Source organism: Oncorhynchus masou, chromosome 25 (genome assembly GCF_036934945.1).
Source record: "Oncorhynchus masou masou isolate Uvic2021 chromosome 25, UVic_Omas_1.1, whole genome shotgun sequence".
In the NCBI taxonomy this organism is placed as follows: domain Eukaryota; kingdom Metazoa; phylum Chordata; class Actinopteri; order Salmoniformes; family Salmonidae; genus Oncorhynchus; species Oncorhynchus masou.
This window is the reverse complement of record NC_088236.1, coordinates 45,596,065-45,613,668: the sequence shown is the minus strand read 5'-3', so window position 1 is coordinate 45,613,668 and position 17,604 is coordinate 45,596,065. Positions and strand designations below refer to the sequence as shown.

The 17,604-nt window shown below is 45.0% G+C and overlaps 1 protein-coding gene across 2 annotated transcripts in view; it reads right to left on the bottom strand.

Moving 5' to 3' along the window:
• LOC135514395 (cotranscriptional regulator ARB2A homolog) overlaps positions 1-17,604 on the bottom strand; it is a 213,543-nt gene that overhangs the window by 32,663 nt on the left and 163,276 nt on the right. The window lies entirely within an intron of this gene.

The window sequence follows — 17,604 nt, the reverse complement described above, 5'->3', positions numbered from 1 at the left end:
ATCCAACAGGGTCATCGACAGTGTGATGTGCCACTGAGAGGGGAAAAGTCTGTCATTGAGCTGGAAAACACACGAGCACACGCACAAACAAATAACAAACAAACAAACAAACACACACACACACACACACGCGCAATGTGCTGGCACACCCATACGGTTTAGAAACAGAGACATTATTAGTCAGTAACAAACATAATAGACAATCTCATGAAGTTGACAGGAGACCCACTAGCAAGACTTTCAGTATGTTACCATCTTTAGAGAGCAGAAAAAAAATCACTGCACTGTACAATGCATTTACACCTACAATCTCTGTCTTTCAGGGTCACCTCGTGTGAATGAGCCCAATGGGAGAACAGGGTTGCATTCCCTAGGAACTAAACGGAAGCAAACAGGCCAAAACAAGCAAGGACTAAGCTGAACTTGTCAAATGAGAACGTTTTGTTTCCGATTACAAATGTTTTGCTACGCTGTGCACTAATGATTACACCCCAGCTCCTGTAGGTGTTGAGTTGGCTGTTCCAGAACCTTCTCCTCTGAGTTGAAAGCAGAGCTGGTATGATGACAACACATTTAGCATTGGCTCTCTCTGCTCATATGACATGTCACGACAACGGGTGGGGTGAGTCAAGGTGGGCGTCGTAGCTGTCATCGCCCCCAGCACCGTGCTGCTACAAGACCAGGTCAACCACATCAGATAATATTACCCGGCCAGAAGTGCTCTATACAGAGTACTGTCTTCTCACTAGCCCAACAGCATCTCAATCTGTGGGATGAAAATGATCCAAAACTGCAATGAAATTACATGTATTTACGCAGTACATCATGTCCCCATAGTCAAATGAACTCACAAAATTTGGGGAATTGGTGAAAACAATAAATCAAAATAAATGTCTTTACATCAGCAGTTGCCTCAATGTGCTTTACAGATATCTAGCCTAGAATCCCAAAGAGCAAGCAATGCAGAGTCAGAAGCACAGGGGCTAGGAAAAACGACTAGAACGAGAAAGAAGATGCCAATACAGCAGGTATTCACAAACTGAAATACCCCAGATGCGCAACGCGGTTGGGGGTACACCAAATAATACATTTTATTTTTAGAAATACCCCAGATGCGCAACGCGGTTGGGGGTACACCAAATAATACATTTTATTTTTAGAAATACCCCAGATGCGCAACGCGGTTGGGGGTACACCAAATAATACAATTTTTGTTAACAGTTTGGGTGAGGTTTTTCTCTCGCCTGAGTGGCTTCATTTCACTGACAAAAATCTAATTAAGCCATCGAGTGTTCAGCGAAATAACAACACAATGTCAAATACAGGTAGCCTAGTCAAATAATTAACATCCAACATTAACATTAACCGTTACTCTCTCGCGGGAAACATTCACTCTTGAGCAGACATTTAGAAACGAAACATGACAATTTGAAAATAAGCTACAGTAGTTTTTTGGTGTGAATAAAGATGACTTTCGAGTAGTAAGACATGTAAAAAAGCAACAGATACCATTAATAAGAAGGGTCTATTAGCGTTGTGAGCTACCGAGTGGCTAGGACAGGCAAGCCCTAATCTATTGTGGAGGACTTAATTCTTCCTGCTGCCGCGGATATGGCTGGGACAATGCTGGGGGAAAAGGCCAAAAAAACTATACAGACAATGCCTTCATCAAACAACACTGTTTCACGACGCATCAATGACATGGCAGGAGATGTTTTGAAACAATTACTGCTTCTCATACAAGCATACAGTGAATTCCATGCGTGACAGCTGGATGAGTTAGACGAGGCGGGCCTTGCACAGCTCCTGGTATATGTCCGGTACGTTTATGGGGGGTCAATTAAGGAAGACATCCTCTTCCGCAAACCACTGGAAACCAGGACAACATGAGAGGATACTTTTAAAGTACTGGATAGCTTTGTGACATGAAATGGACTTTGGCGGTCAAGATGTGATGGTGTCTGTACTGATGGCGCAAAAACCATGACAGGGAGCCATCGTGGAGTGGTAATGCACGTGCAAGCAGTTGCTCCCAACACCACGTGGGTACACTGCAGTATCCACCGAAACAGTCTTGCTGCCAAAGGAATGCCTGACAGCTTGAAAGACGTTTTGGACACTACAGTGAAAATGGTTAACTTTGTTAAAGCAAGGCCCCTGAACTCTCATGTATTTTCTGCATTATGCAATGATATGGGCAGTGACCATGTAAAGCTTTTATAACATATGGTGCTGGTTGTCAAAGGGCAAAGTATTGACACATTTTTTGGAATTCAGCGAGGAGCTTAAAGTTTTCTTTACTGACCATAATTTTCACTTGTCTGACCGCTTGCATGCTGACGAGTTTCTCACATGACTGGCCTATCTGGGTGATTTCTTTTCTCATCTGAATGATCTGAATCTAGGCTTACAGGGACTCTCCGCGACTATATTCAATGTGCGGGACAAAGTTGAGGCTATGATTAAGACGTTGGAGCTCTTCTCTGTCTGCATTAACAACACACAGGTATTTCCATCATTTCTTTTGTGTGCAAATGAACTCAAGCTTACGGACAATGTCAAATGTGATAGAGCGAAGCACCTGAGTGAGTTTAGTACGCAATTACACAGGTACTTTCCCAAAACGGACGACACAAACAATTGGATTCGTTATCCCTCTCATGCTCTGCCTCCAGTCCACTTACCGATATCTGAACAAGAGAGCCTCATTGAAATTGCAAAAGGCGGTTCTGTGAAAATTGAATTGAATCAGAAGCCACTGCCAGATTTCTGGATAGTTTCTTTGCCTTGGCAAATCGCGCTGTTAAGACACTGATGCCCTTTGCAACCACGTACCTATGTGTGAGTGGATTCTCAGCCCTCACGAGCATGAAAACTAAATACAGGCACAGACTGTGTGTGGGAAATGATTTAAGACTGAGACTCTCTCCAATACAACCCAACATTGCAGAGTTATGTGCATCCTTTCAAGAACACCCTTCTCATTAACCTGTGGTGAGTTATTCACCATTTCTTGATGAACAAATAAGGTTTTATATGTAAAATGGCTAAATAAAGAGTAAAAGTATTGATTATTATTATATTATTATTTGTGCCCTTGTCCTATAAGAGCTCTTTGTCACTTCTGACGAGCCGGGTTGTGACAAAAACTCACTCATTCTTATGTTTAATAAATGTATCGTAAAGTGTGTGTGTGTGGCAGGCTTACAATGATGGCAAAAAAACAACATTTGAGAGTGCGCTGACCCTGGTGCTAGAGGTGGTACGTGGCTGGAGGTTGAATGTTTGAAGGGGTACGGGACTATAAAAAGTTTGCGAACCACTGATGTAGAGGAACCAGGCTCAGAGGGGTGGACAGTTCTCTTCTGTCTGTAAAGGTTAAGAGTACATGTGGCAATTAAGTCAAATCCCTGCTTTCTGGGAAGGCTATAAAGTCTGGAAGTTGGGGGCGGAGCTCGAAAGTTGGCTGTCAGAAATATTACAAAGTAGACATACTTTTTCAAGGCATGGCATATGGGGGTGTACTGAGATACCCGATGGGTTGGACGATTCTCTTCTCATCACTCATCTTGAAATAAAAAACTATACTAAAAACATGGAAAATCAATCAATCCGGCATCATCAACACAATGGAAAAATCGAACGATTTCTTATTTAAATACTATGGAGAGAAACAAAATGCTGCAGTTTCATGCTATGGAGCGGAATGTGACGCCGGTGCTGGAGATGGGGGTGTGTGCTCGTGGGTCTGGGCAGGTGATGAAGTCGTTGATGTTTGTATGCTTGGTATTGCTTATAAAAGACGTAAAAACAACAAAACATAACAAAGTGTGTGCATGCAAACAGCATTGGATGACACCTTGAAATATTGCAATGGTTGGTTTCATTGAATTCCGTCTTGGGAGTCTGACACCAACTAAACCATCGTCTGTAAGATAATGTCCCCCTTACTCCACCCAGCAACCGCCTCCCCAGATAAACCCCAACCCCAGAGAAGTGGTGCTAAGCTGGAGGGGCCAGGATAGTGAGACCTCCAGGGCCGCACTGTGACCGACACACCCACCACCGTGCAGCCTGTTAAGACCCCAATCTTCTTACTGAAAGTCCTGATACATAACAAAATAAGGCCGGGTGGAGAAGGAGAAAGGAAGGGAGGGAGGGAGGCTGCAAAGAAACAAGAGGTCTTTCCAAGGCTAACGTCATTGGTGTGCTGGTGACGCACCGCCTTAAGTCTCTTGGCCGAGGCGGACAGCATTACTCATTAGCCAGTGCCAATAGACATGCTTAATGGTAGAAAAAAGATAAGTAAAGGCAAATTAACCCAATCGCCTTTCCGACTCAAGGGACACTGTAGCAACACAGTCTGGCTTAAGGATGCTTCGCTTTGAAACAGGCTCTGGCTGGCAAACAGCTGGCAAATTATGGCTATTGTTCCAGACACTGAATGTACTTTGACGTGTAAACTTTGCTCTGTAAAGCGAGCATCTGCTGAATATAGAATCCCATCTAGATAGTCATACAGGAATAGCTGGAGCGCTATCCTAGTAAAGGTTGAGAGTTCACGGGGTACGTTCAGCCGGCTGGGCCCTGCCTGCGTAGCTGTGGGCCCGGGGCCAGTGCTGAGATTGTGATTAGCTCCTGCTGGTTACTCTGTGAAATGGGATCAGGCTGAGGAGGAGGAGGAGGAGGAGTGCAACCCAAGGTGACACACTTCATGACTGGCCCAAAGTTTGCCGTGTGATTTAGACATTTTTATCAAGTTCCTGGAAGGATCCAGCCAAGACACGGCCCGAAGGACCAGGATTGGCTGAGGTGAGTGAGCAGGGGGAGTGGGGAGGGGTGGGGGCAGAGACTCCCTGCCAGATGGATTGTGGGTAAACTCTGGGATACAGTGCCAGAATCCAGGATTCTACAGATGAACCTTTCCATAAAGCCCTACCCTCCTGGTAGCTCTCCACAGCGCTGCTCTCTCTGTAGAAATTCTTTAGAATCAACATAGCAAAGTGTCTCACATAGACAAGTCAGTGCTATAGGATGTAAATCAGGTTTCTTTCTCTCTGTGGATGTCGTTTGTGGTATTCACCATGACTAGACTGACTAACAGGTGTGTGTGTGTTTCACTATGGGAAGCTCTCATAACACTTACTTGGAAGCAGTGACGAGGACTCTCACTATTAGGAGTTTAGACACAGTAAGAACAGTACAATATTCCCTTGAAATACACACGGGTATTCTGGTGTATGCGTCAATGTGTATGTGTGTGTTTATGTATGTGTGTACGTGTAGCTCCAGGAACTCATTAACAGGAAAAAAATCTATGCATGACATTGGTTTATACCAGCCTGTTTTACCATCAGCTGGGGACTTCATTTTATCTGAATAAGCGAAGAGAAAAACGCATTCAGACACAAACATAAACGCATTCAAACCCTGCATACACACCCGTACATACGTATTTATTTGGACAGTGAAGCTAAAACGTTTAATTTGCCTCTTTACTCCAGCATTTAGGATTTGAGATCACATGTTCGATATGAGGTGACGGTACAGAATGTCACATTTTATTTGAGGGCATTTTCATACATATCCGTTTTACCATTTAGAAATGAATGCACTTTATGTATCTAATCCCACCCATTTCAATGTGTCATAAGTACTTAGACAAATTCACTTACAGTGTATTACATTTTGTCAAAAGTTTAGTATTTGGTCCCATATCCTAGCGCGCAATGACTACATCAAGCTTGTGACTTTACAAACTTGTCAGATGCATTTGCAGTTTGTCTTGGTTGTGTTTCGAATTATGTTGTGACCAATAGAAATTCATGTTAAATAACCTATTGGGTAATTTAGTAAATAAGAATAGAATAGGTTTCTTAACACTTCAACATTAATTAACTACCACGAATATGGTAACCATAACGGAATCGTGAATAACGATGGGTGAGAAAGTTAGAGGCATAAACACCATACCATCCCAAAAATGCTAACCTCCCCTGTTATTGGTAATGGTGACAAGTTAGCATCATTATTCATGATTCATTCGCGATTATCCTTAATCATGGGAGCATCCACATTAATGTAGTGTTCAGAAACATATTCTATTCGTATTTACAATTAAAGTGACTCCAGAATTACACAATACATTATTTACCATTCAATTAAATGACCTACAACCAATTCCCGAAACCCAACCAAAACAAACTGCAAATGCATCTAACAAGTTTGACAAGTTTGAAAAGTCACTGTGTCATTGTGTGCTTGGAATATGGGACCAAATACTACACTTTTGACTAAACTGAATACACTATAAGTGCATTTGCCCAAATACTTATGGCAACTTAAAATGGGGGGACTACATAAAGTGCATTCATTTCTAAATGGTAAAACAGATATGTATTGAAAATACCCTCAAATAAAAGGTGACATTCTGTACTGTCGCCTCATATAACACATTTGATCTCAAATCCAAAATGCTGGAGTATAGAGACAAATTAAACGTTTTCACTTCACTGTCCAAAGACATACGTGTAGGATTAAGGCCAAAACATGCTATAACAAACATAACCTAAGCAAAATAATGATTGACAGAACATTTTCTGTAAGTGTGTGTACGTGTTTGTATACCCATGCTTCTGTACAGGGGTGTGTGTGTGTAAGTCCATGTGTTCACGCCAGCTTTCTGGCGAACCTGGTACTTTTGGCATGGCTGATGAAGATATCAGAGTAAGGGTAGGAGCTGAATGTAGAGGAGGTCTTTGTGGCACGAAGGCAGTACACTTTGACGCTGGATCTGCACAGAACAGCCAAGGGAATTCTCTACCTCTACATCTCTCTCTCCCTCTACACTCGCCACTTCATTCCCTGCTCTTTCTTCGATAGACCTGAAAGAAAGTTGCTTTTTTTTTTCCAACCTTCACAAAAAAAGGGACTCTTTCCATTTAGCCAACAAGCTCAAGAACTGGCAACCCAGCCCCCTGCACCGAAGTGATCCATTTTGAATGTTTGTCGAAGAGACGTTGGTGGTTGGGGCCCCCCCCCCTGGGAGGGCGCGGTGAGATGCTAGGGTTTCTGACTTCGTAAACAGATCTTGGTATAGAGACCTGGCTCAAAACTAAACATCATTCACTCACGCTGCTCGCACACTGACACAGAATTAAATACAGCAATATGGATGCACAGTGAATAAACACACAGGCATATTGTAATACATTCATTTTTGTACACAGAATAGACACATACAGACGTAGGATCTTAATTTGAGCCAGTTTTCTACAACAGCAAAATAATCCTGCAGCAATGGACATTTTTGTAGGGGTTGATACACTTTTCGTTAAGGCAAATCAAGTCTGACATTTCAAAGTGGAAATGACAAACTTTAGATGACTTGTTAAAACTCAAATACACGACATGTTTGCATTTCCTGCTGGGCAGGGAAATTCTCAGCTACAAAAGAGTGATCAAATTAAGATCCTACATCTGTACGCCTGCGCGCCCACACCCACATACACACAATGGACACTAAGGAGGTTCCAACATGGCTCATGACAGATGAAAATGTATATTATTAGTATGTGCAGGTGACATTAAACAAAAGAGACACTCTCTCATTCCAGGGAGCGCTAACTAGCCACTTCCTGCCACGCCGCGTTTTGTTTTCTCCCTTCATGTATTTTTCCGGAGTGGTGGCTGGGGCATGCATTGACGAGAGCACATTTCCTGCGCCCCGCCTGCCATAATTGCGCCGCGAGACGGCCAGGCTGGCGGTGACATCGGTGGTGAAAACAAGCAGAAAATCTAACTGTTCCATATCAAGGAATATTTTGACTCCGGGTAATGTGACTTAAATACCTTGTTCCACAGTCGAGTAGGCTGGCACCTGCTGCATGGGAGCCAGCCAATTACAGGACACGTACTGTCTCTCATTTTCTGATTCAATTAGCATGCTTCAGAGCTTTCCAGTCTAATTGCAAACTACTTCACAGTTAACTCTCTGATTAATCGCTGCCCATCTGCAAGCCATCGCAAAACTTGGTGGAACAAATGTGTGTGCTTTAGAATGCAGCGAGCTCAGCGAATCAGAGACGGATGGGCGGGTGGCCGGGCCTGAGGCTTGGCGGCTGGTTGGTGGAGGAAGTGCTTCTCTGCCTCTCCACCCTCCTCCCCGACCGCGCTGTTGGTGAAAACTGCGGGCTTGGTTCAGCAGCGCAGTGGCGTTCTGACATCATTGAGGGGAGATTAAAAGAGGAGTTACGGTACAGCACTAGCTACTGCGGCATTAGACAACAGCTTTCACAGACATGGAGCTAGCTGGATAGGCAGAGAATAAGGGGAGGGGAGGTTGTATTTCTATGTGTGGGGTGAGGAACAGCACTGAGGTCAAAGGTCAGGGTGGAGAGTTCGACCTGCTCCTCCAGTGAGGGCCAAGGCCTGGGAGATCAAAGAGCAGGGCCACTTAGACAGTAACAGGCTCCTGAGTCCTGATAAACATGCTGCTATCTCTCTCTGTCTCCCAGGCCTGCCACAGCACAGCGCCCCTCACCTCTCCAACCTCCACCAATCAATAGCACACTGTTTGTCTCTGTTGCCAGTGTTTATGGAGACCCTTCCAGCATGCAGAGCGGAGCCGAGAGGAGGACACCTAATGTACTGGGGAGCATGAGGTTATCACAGCCGCGGACCTCGCTCGCTGTAGAGGGCTTCACTTTCACAGGCAGGGCACTGTGCCGAGATCACCTACAATCCCCCTCTCTGTTCTCCACCGTACCTCTATTGACAAATCGGAGACCAAGGTCACCCCAGTGTTTACATAGCCTTTAGCCCACATTACATCAGCCACCGCCACACCGCGCGAGGCCGCACCGCACTGCCAATGCCAGTAAATCACCTGGCAACTCTCCCCGCCGCCCACCCTCCTAGAGAGACAACAGAGGTGGTCTGGGACACAACAGCCATCAGGGTGGCTAACCTGTGTCCTCCACAACTCAGCCCCCGACCCCCCCTCCCCCGCCGCTCCAAATCCATTCGCTGTTCTGTTCTGTACAGGCCATGCAGCGTGCGTCACGCCAACACAACGGTAAGCATAATGCATATTGTTGCCTGGCTCCTGATAATGATGTATAACCCGGTGGCCGCAGAAGAATATAATACCGATATGTCAGGTCTCTTATTTGGCCACAATTTGCATGGTTATAATAGCTTATCGACTGACTCAAGGTTGATCCGGGCCAGCGAGGCCCACTGTAATGACTGAGTGCGCGGCGCGGGTTTATTTCAAGCTCTCCCGGCTCAGTTGGCCTGGCCCTTTCGTCAATACCCAATCTTGATCCCTCTATCTCCCCCCCTCCTATAAAACCCTGCACCTATAATGTCACCCCCCCCGCCAACTCCCCCTTTTAAACGATTCCTGTATCATACAAACATTTCCCATGGAGATCAATACAGGTGCCATTCATTAGGCTCCCCAAAAACTGCTCGTCTGCAAACACACCACTCATATTAGAAATATCGACCCCCCCTGGGCTACCGACACTCTGATTGACTTGTCTTTCTCTGTGAGAAGCTCTAATAACCAAAACAAACTTCTGAAATTACAATTATGGATCTGTTTGAAGAAGGGAAAAAAAAAAGAATTTGATAAACATGCACTGAAACAACCTATATTTGAGAACGTGTTTTAGAAAACACAAATATGACATTCATAAGAGAAATACAACATAAATACAGTTTTAATAGTTTCAATAGAAGTCGTTCTGACTGGAATCAGGAAGATACTACAAGCCACTGCAGTCTTAGGGTATATTAGTAACCATTAAAATAGGACCAATGTTACATCACAGGTCAAAATGATGTGGTATCGTCCGGAGCAAAAGTGGTGGTAATCATATTAGGTAAGTTATTTACTATTCAACTTCCTCTTCCCAGTCTACTCTCTACTGTTGCTGGTTGTAACCATAACTTACGGTTAGCTGTGTAGCAAGGCTGATCCACCTCTAGTATTTTTTACTTATCTATTTTTTTTAACTTAAAACGGCATTGTTGATTGAGGGCTTGTAAGTAAGCATTTCACTGTTGTATTTGGCGCATGTGACAAATACAATTTGATTTGACTTGATTCAACGACAGGCTATTTAGCACGTAAAACTCTTATTTAACTGTGCGTATAGTTGTGTATATACACTGAGTGTACAAAACATTCGGAACACCTTCCACTCCCTTTTGCCCTCAGGACCAGCCTCAATTTGTCAGGCATGGACTCTACATGGTGTCGAAAGCATTCCACAGGGATGCAGGCCCATTTAGACTCCAATGCATCCCATAGTTGTGTCAAGTTGGCTGGATGTTCTTTGGGTGGACCATTATTGATACACACAGGAAACTGTTGATCGTGAAAAATCCAGCAGCGTTGCAGTTCTTGACACACTCAAACCGGTGCGCCCGGCACCTACTACCATACCCCGTTCACATATTTTGCCTTTTCCATTAACAATCCATGTCTCAATTATCTCAAGGCTTAAAAATCCTTCTTTAAACCTGTCTCCTCATATACACTGATTGAAGTGGATTTAACAGGTGACATCAATAAGGGATCATGGCTTTCACCTGGTCAGTCTATGTCATGGAAAGAGCAGGTGTTCCTAATGTTTGTACACTCAGTGTGTTTCATTCATGTCTCTAAGGTGTTGCGTTGATCACAGATCCTCCCCCTCTCTCCTGTTTAATGTGAACTGGGAGAAACAGCAGGGGCCAATTTAGCTAGCCCTGCTGGGTTACCCCCCTGAACCGAACCAGACACTCACTCACGTGCACACACACAAACAGAAACTCGAGAATCTCCATCTTAACATATGTTTGATGGTGATTCTACTGAGCCACACACACACACACACACACACACACACACACACACACACACACACACACACACACACACACACACACACACACACACACACACACACACACACACACACACACACACACACACAAATACTAAGCACCAGAGAAGAAGAGCCCTCTACCCTCCCTGTGAATCATGCTATTAACTCACCATAGGATGTCAGTTGGAATAACCACAGTGGTAGGCAGCCCGCGCAGCCATCGCCCTCCTCCTAGCTAGGAGGTGAAACTGATCAATTCCAGGCGGGAAGTGGTTAAAAAAAGGATTATTGCCTGACCTTTGACTATCTAACAAAACAATTCACACTCTCTGTGACCTTAGACTTCTTCAAATGGGAGAGTATTGATTGTCTGTGCTTTGCAGACTAACATCTTGGCCAGCATGTCTGGGACAGGCTACAAAGAGAGGAGAGAGCTACAGCCATAGCAATTAAAGAAAGATAGCGGGAGGTGGCTAACAGCATGCTCCTTCTAAAAACTGGCTGGCTGACTGGCTGGGCCAAGGCCTCCCTCCTCTCCACCTCAGTACCAATCACAACAGGATTCCTGCTGACATGGACCTCGGAGGTGAACGTGAGTGTGACTGTGTGTGTGTAAAATCACATAGTATTGTTAACTAACAAACGACTATGGTATGTCTGAGTGATGTAACGCTCTTCGTACAATTACCGTGAGTAACAGGGACTAACGTTCTCTACAGCTCTCCTCCTCTCACTCAGAACAGACTTCATAACAGCAGCAGCAGCGGGGGCGGGATCTGTCCTTCCATCCAACCCACTTCACTGGGTTAGAGTCAGGGGCAACCGCGGTGGGAAAAAGGCCTTGCATCCCAAATGGCACCCTATTCCACATGTAGTGGACTACCAGCGCGGTGCACTCCGTAGGGAATGTGGTGTCATTTGGGACACAGGCAAAGTCTCAATGTCAGGTGAAGTCAGTGAGTTTGTCAAGAGGAACTCTTCACTCCCATCTCATTTTCCCTCTCTCTCACACGGCTAAAAGGCTTTGTTACTGTACCACTTAGAGGTCTCGCTGAGTTGGAAGTAGAGGCCATTACAAGCTGTAATAGCCTGGGTAGATTTCTAAAATGACCAACCAGAAAGTGTTTGGACTATTAGCGAAGCATTGTGCTACTGATTTGAAAGAAATACAGCATTTCTTATTAAAGTATTACGCGTTGAAATATTGAGTGCAAAATTACCAATATGTGGGTTTGTATATTTTCCACAACTAGATAATCACAGAGGAAAGTAAGACTAATGGCGCAATGACAAAGAGAGAATGAAAAATGAAGCAATTAGTTTTTTCTCTTCTTCTTCGGAATTATAGGAAATTCATGACTTGAGTCGGTGAAACACAAAAACATCCATGTGAAGAGGATGCTTTGTGGAGAAGCTGAGAGGGAGAGGTATCTTAAGGACAGTGGTCGGCCAGGCAGGGACTCATTTGGCTCTCCGTGTGTCCGTCTTTGACAAATCAATTCCCAAATGCCTTATAAAGCTATTTCCAAAAAGGGGGGAGGGAGCAGGAGAAGAAAAGAGAAATCAAAGGTTTGCTGGGAATGAGCTTGGAGTGGTCCTCAGTCGAGGGGGTCACAGTGAAGCTGGGGCAGCTTTGCCTACTGTGGGCACTGAGCTGGAACTAAGTGTGGTGCAGAGGCGCCAGGGCCTGGAAATAAGCCAAGCCCCAACTGGCCACTCCCTCTCTTTCTTTCCCTCACTCAGCCTAACATTTTCATTAAGATAGGGAGGCCAGGGAGGGAGGGGGGAGAGGGAGGGAGGGATCGAGAGCGAAAGAGAGAAGGGAGATGAACTCTGACAGCCATGTTACCCAAAATAATGCACTCAATCCTATTTCAACACCCCTAGATAGGTGATGTGGGGGGGGGGCGCTCCATAGGCGGGCGTGGTGTGTGAGGGGGGGTCCGGACCACCTTCGACGGGGCGTGGAGGACAGACAAAGAGGCCTATGAGCTAGGCCAGATAGCTGTGAGTGAGCTGGGCGTCACTCTGCCTCCCTGCGCACACACACACACACACACACCATCTGCTGACACCAACACATGACAGAGCAAATAGGGGGATGATCTAAACAGAATAAAATCATGTTTCAGGAAAGGACAGGGTGAGGGGCTTTAAGAGGGAGCTTAGCGGGTCAGGGAGGTCAAACGTACAATGCAGCAATATAATGTATCTAGTATGGGTGCTAGGTTTAGATGAATCCTCTGAAAACAAAGTGGAGGATGAAAGTCAATAGATGCGATGGGCTGAAGAATATGACAAAACAAGCAATTAAAAGAGTAGTTATCCGGACTGAGCTTTGGAGTTAATTGACTACCATTGATCTGTATAGCTGATAATATGGTAGGGCAGTGGTCACCAACTGGTCGATCGCCAAATATTTCTGTGAAAAAACAACAATAAAGCCTTGCGTTGCTATACTGAATTTATTTCTCTAGCGGTGTTGACGGTAGGTGCACCCGGTTTCATGTTTCTGAAGGTAGAGAGACCCTGCCTTTCCGGCAGGCCCAGAGAGCAAACCAAATCAAATTGTATTAGTCACATACACATGGTTAGCAGATGTTACTGGGAGTGTAGCGAAATGCTTATGCTTCTAGATTACGACAGTGCAGCAGTATCTAACAGGTAATATCTAACAATTCCACAACAAAAACCTAATATCTAACAAATTCCACAACAAAACCTAATACCCATAATCTAGTAAAGGAATGGGATGAGAATATATAAGTATAAAATATATGGATGAGCAGTGACAGAGTGGCTAAGATGCAATAGATAGTAAAGAATAGAAGTGATATCAGTATATACATGGGGCGGCAGGTAGCCTAGTTGTTAGAGTGTTGGGCCAGTAACCAAAAGGTTGCGAGATTGAATCCCTGAACCTGGAAGGAGTGTTGTATGGCATTGAAGCTCGTTTGGAGGTTAGATAGCACAGTGTCCAAGGAAGGGCCAGAAGTATACAGAATGGTGTCGTCTGCGTAGAGGTGGATCAGGGAATCGCCCGCAGCAAGAGCAACATCATTGATATATACAGAGAAAAGAGTTGGCTCGAGAATTGAACCCTGTGGCACCCCCATAGAGACAACAGGCCCTCTGATTTGACACACTGAACTCGATCTGAGAAGTTGTTGGTGAACCAGGCGAGGCAGTCATTTGAGAAACCAGGGGTAGCCAGGTGGAAAGCATGGCCAGCCATAGAAAAATGCTTATTGAAATTATCTATTATCATAGAATTATCGGTGATGACATTGTTTCCAAGCCTCAGTGCAGAGGGCAGCTGGGAGGAGGTGCTCTTATTCTCCATGGACTTTACAGTGTCCTAAAACTTTCTGGAATTAGTGCTACAGGATGCAAATTTCTATTTGAAAAAGCTAGCCTTAGCTTTCCTTACTGACTGAGTACATTGGTTCCTGACGTCCCTGAAAAGTTGCATATCGCGTGGGCTATTTGATGCTAATGCAGAACGCCACAGGATGTTTTTGTGCTGGTCAAGGGCAGTCAAGTCAGAGGTGAACCAAGGACTATATATTTTCTTAGTCCTACATTTTTTGAACGGAGCATGCTTATTTAAGTTGGCGAGGAAAGCACTTTTAAAGAGAAACCAGGCATCCTCTACTGACGGGATGAGGTCAAAATCCTTCCAGGATATCCGGGCCAGGTCAATAAGAAGTGTTTTAGGGAGCGTTTGACAGTGATGAGGGGTGGTCGTTTGACCGCAGACCCATTAAGCACACAGGCAATGAGGCAGTGATCGCTGAGATCCTGGTTGAAGACAGCAGAGGTGTATTTGGAGGGCATTTCATCAGGATGATATCTATGAGGGTGCCCATGGTTACGGATTTAGGGTTGAACCTGGTAGGTTCCTTAATAATTTGTGTGAGATTGAGGGCATCTATCTTAGATTGTAGAATGGCCGGGTTATTTAGCATATCCCAGTTTAGGTCACCTAACAGTACGAACACTGAAGGTAGATGGGGGGCAGTCAATTCACATATCGTGTCCAGAGCACAACTGGTGGCTGAAGGGGGTCTATAATAAGTGGCAACGGTGAGAGACTTGTTTCTGGAAAGGTGGATTTTTAAAAGTAGAAGCTTGAATTGTTTGGGCAGAGACCTGGATAGTAGACAGAACTCTGCAGGCTCTCTCTACAGTAGATTGCAACTCCACCCCCCTTGGCAGGTCTATCTTGTTGGAAGATGTTATAGTTTGGGTTGGAAATTTCAGGATTTTTGGTGGCATTCCTAAACCATGATTCAGACACGGCTAGGACATCTGGGTTGGCGGATTGTTTTATTCACTGCTTTTCCACAAACTTAGGGAGGAGGCTTCTAATGTTAACATGCATGAAACCTTTTACGGTTATAGAAGTCAACAAATGAGAACACCTGGGGAATGGGAGTGGTGTTGGGGGCTGCAGGGCTTGAGTTAACCTCTACATCACCAGAGAAACAAAGGAGGAGTAGGATAAGTGTACGGCTAATGGTTATAAGAACTGGTCGTCTAGTGCGTTCAAAACAGACTAAAAAGGAGCAGATTTCTGGGCACGGAAGTATAGATTCAATGCATAATGTACAGATAAGGGTATGGTAGGATGTGAGTACAGTGGAGGTAAACCTAGGCATTGAGTGACGATGAGAGGTTTTGTCTCTAGAGGCACTAGTAAAGCCAGGTGAGGTCACCGCATTTCAAATCAAATCAAATTTTATTTGTCACATACACATGGTTAGCAGATGTTAATGCGAGTGTAGCGAAATGCTTGTGCTTCTAGTTGACAATGCAGTAATAACCAACAAGTAATCTAACTAACAATTCCTAAACTACTGTCTTATACACAGTGTAAGGGGATAAAGAATATGTACATAAGGATATACGAATGAGTGATGGTACAGAGCAGCATAGGCAAGATACAGTAGATGGTATCGAGTACAGTATATACATATGAGATGAGTATGTAAACAAAGTGGCATAGTTAAAGTGGCTAGTGATACATGTATTACATAAGGATGCAGTCGATGATATAGAGTACAGTATATATGTATGAATATGAGATGAATAATGTAGGGTAAGTAACATTATATAAGGTAGCATTGTTTAAAGTGGCTAGTGATATATTTACATCATTTCCCATCAATTCCCATTATTAAAGTGGCTGGAGTTGAGTCAGTGTCAGTGTGTTGGCAGCAGCCACTCAATGTTAGTGGTGGCTGTTTAACAGTCTGATGGCCTAGAGATAGAAGCTGTTTTTCAGTCTCTCGGTCCCAGCTTTGATGCACCTGTACTGACCTCGCCTTCTGGATGATAGCGGGGTGAACAGGCAGTGGCTCGGGTGGTTGATGTCCTTGATGATCTATTTGAGCGGTAAGCAAATTGGAGTGGGTCTAGGGTGTCAGGTAGGGTGGAGGTGATATGGTCCTTGACTAGTCTCTCAAAGCACTTCATGATGACGGAAGTGAGTGCTACGGGGCGGTAGTCGTTTAGCTCAGTTACCTTAGCTTTCTTGGGAACAGGAACAATGGTGGCCCTCTTGAAGCATGTGGGAACAGCAGACTGGTATAGGGATTGATTGAATATGTCCGTAAACACACCAGCCAGCTGGTCTGCGCATGCTCTGAGGGCGTGGCTGGGGATGCCGTCTGGGCCTGCAGCCTTGCGAGGGTTAACACGTTTAAATGTTTTACTCACCTCGGCTGCAGTGAAGGAGAGACCGCATGTTTCCGTTGCAGGCCGTGTCAGTGGCACTGTATTGTCCTCAAAGCGGGCAAAAAGTTATTTAGTCTGCCTGGGAGCAAGACATCCTGGTCCGTGACTGGGCTGGATTTCATCCTGTAGTCCGTGATTGACTGTAGACCCTGCCACATGCCTCTTGTGTCTGAGCCGTTGAATTGAGATTCTACTTTGTCTCTGTACTGACGCTTAGCTTGTTTGATAGCCTTACGGAGGGAATAGCTGCACTGTTTGTATTCAGTCATGTTACCAGACACCTTGCCCTGATTGAAAGCAATGGTTCGCGCTTTCAGTTTCACGCGAATGCTGCCATCAATCCACGGTTTCTGGTTACGGAATGTTTTAATCGTTGCTATGGGAACGACATCTTCAACGCACGTTCTAATGAACTCGCACACCGAATCAGCGTATTCGTCAATGTTGTTATCTGACGCAATACGAAACATGTCCCAGTCCACGTGATGGAAGCCTTTGTGGGGGGTGGAACAAAAGGGCTATCTAAGGCATATTGGGCAGGGCTGGGGGCTCTACAGTGAAATAAGACAATAATCACTAACCAAAACAGCAATAGACAAGGCATATTGACATTAGGGAGAGGCATGTGCAGCCGAGTGATCATAGGGTCCAATGAGTAGCACTAGATGAGTCAGGGAGCCAATTCAGTAGTTGTTGCTACGCTAGGCGAGCTGGAAACACGGTGATTCACGAAACCTAGTGGGCCGGGGATAGCAGATGGGCATCCGGCGACGTAGCAAAGGAAAAGCCTGTTGAAACCACCTTGGATGGTTCCATAGGCAGACCAGTCGTGATGGATCGGCGGGGCTCTGTGTCGGCAGTAAAGGGTCCAGGGCAATTTGCAAAAGAGGTATTGTAGCCCAAGAATTGGCTGGTGGAGATGGGCCTAGCTCGAGGCTAGCTCCAGGCTAACTGGTGCTTGCTTCGGGACAGACACGTTAGCCAG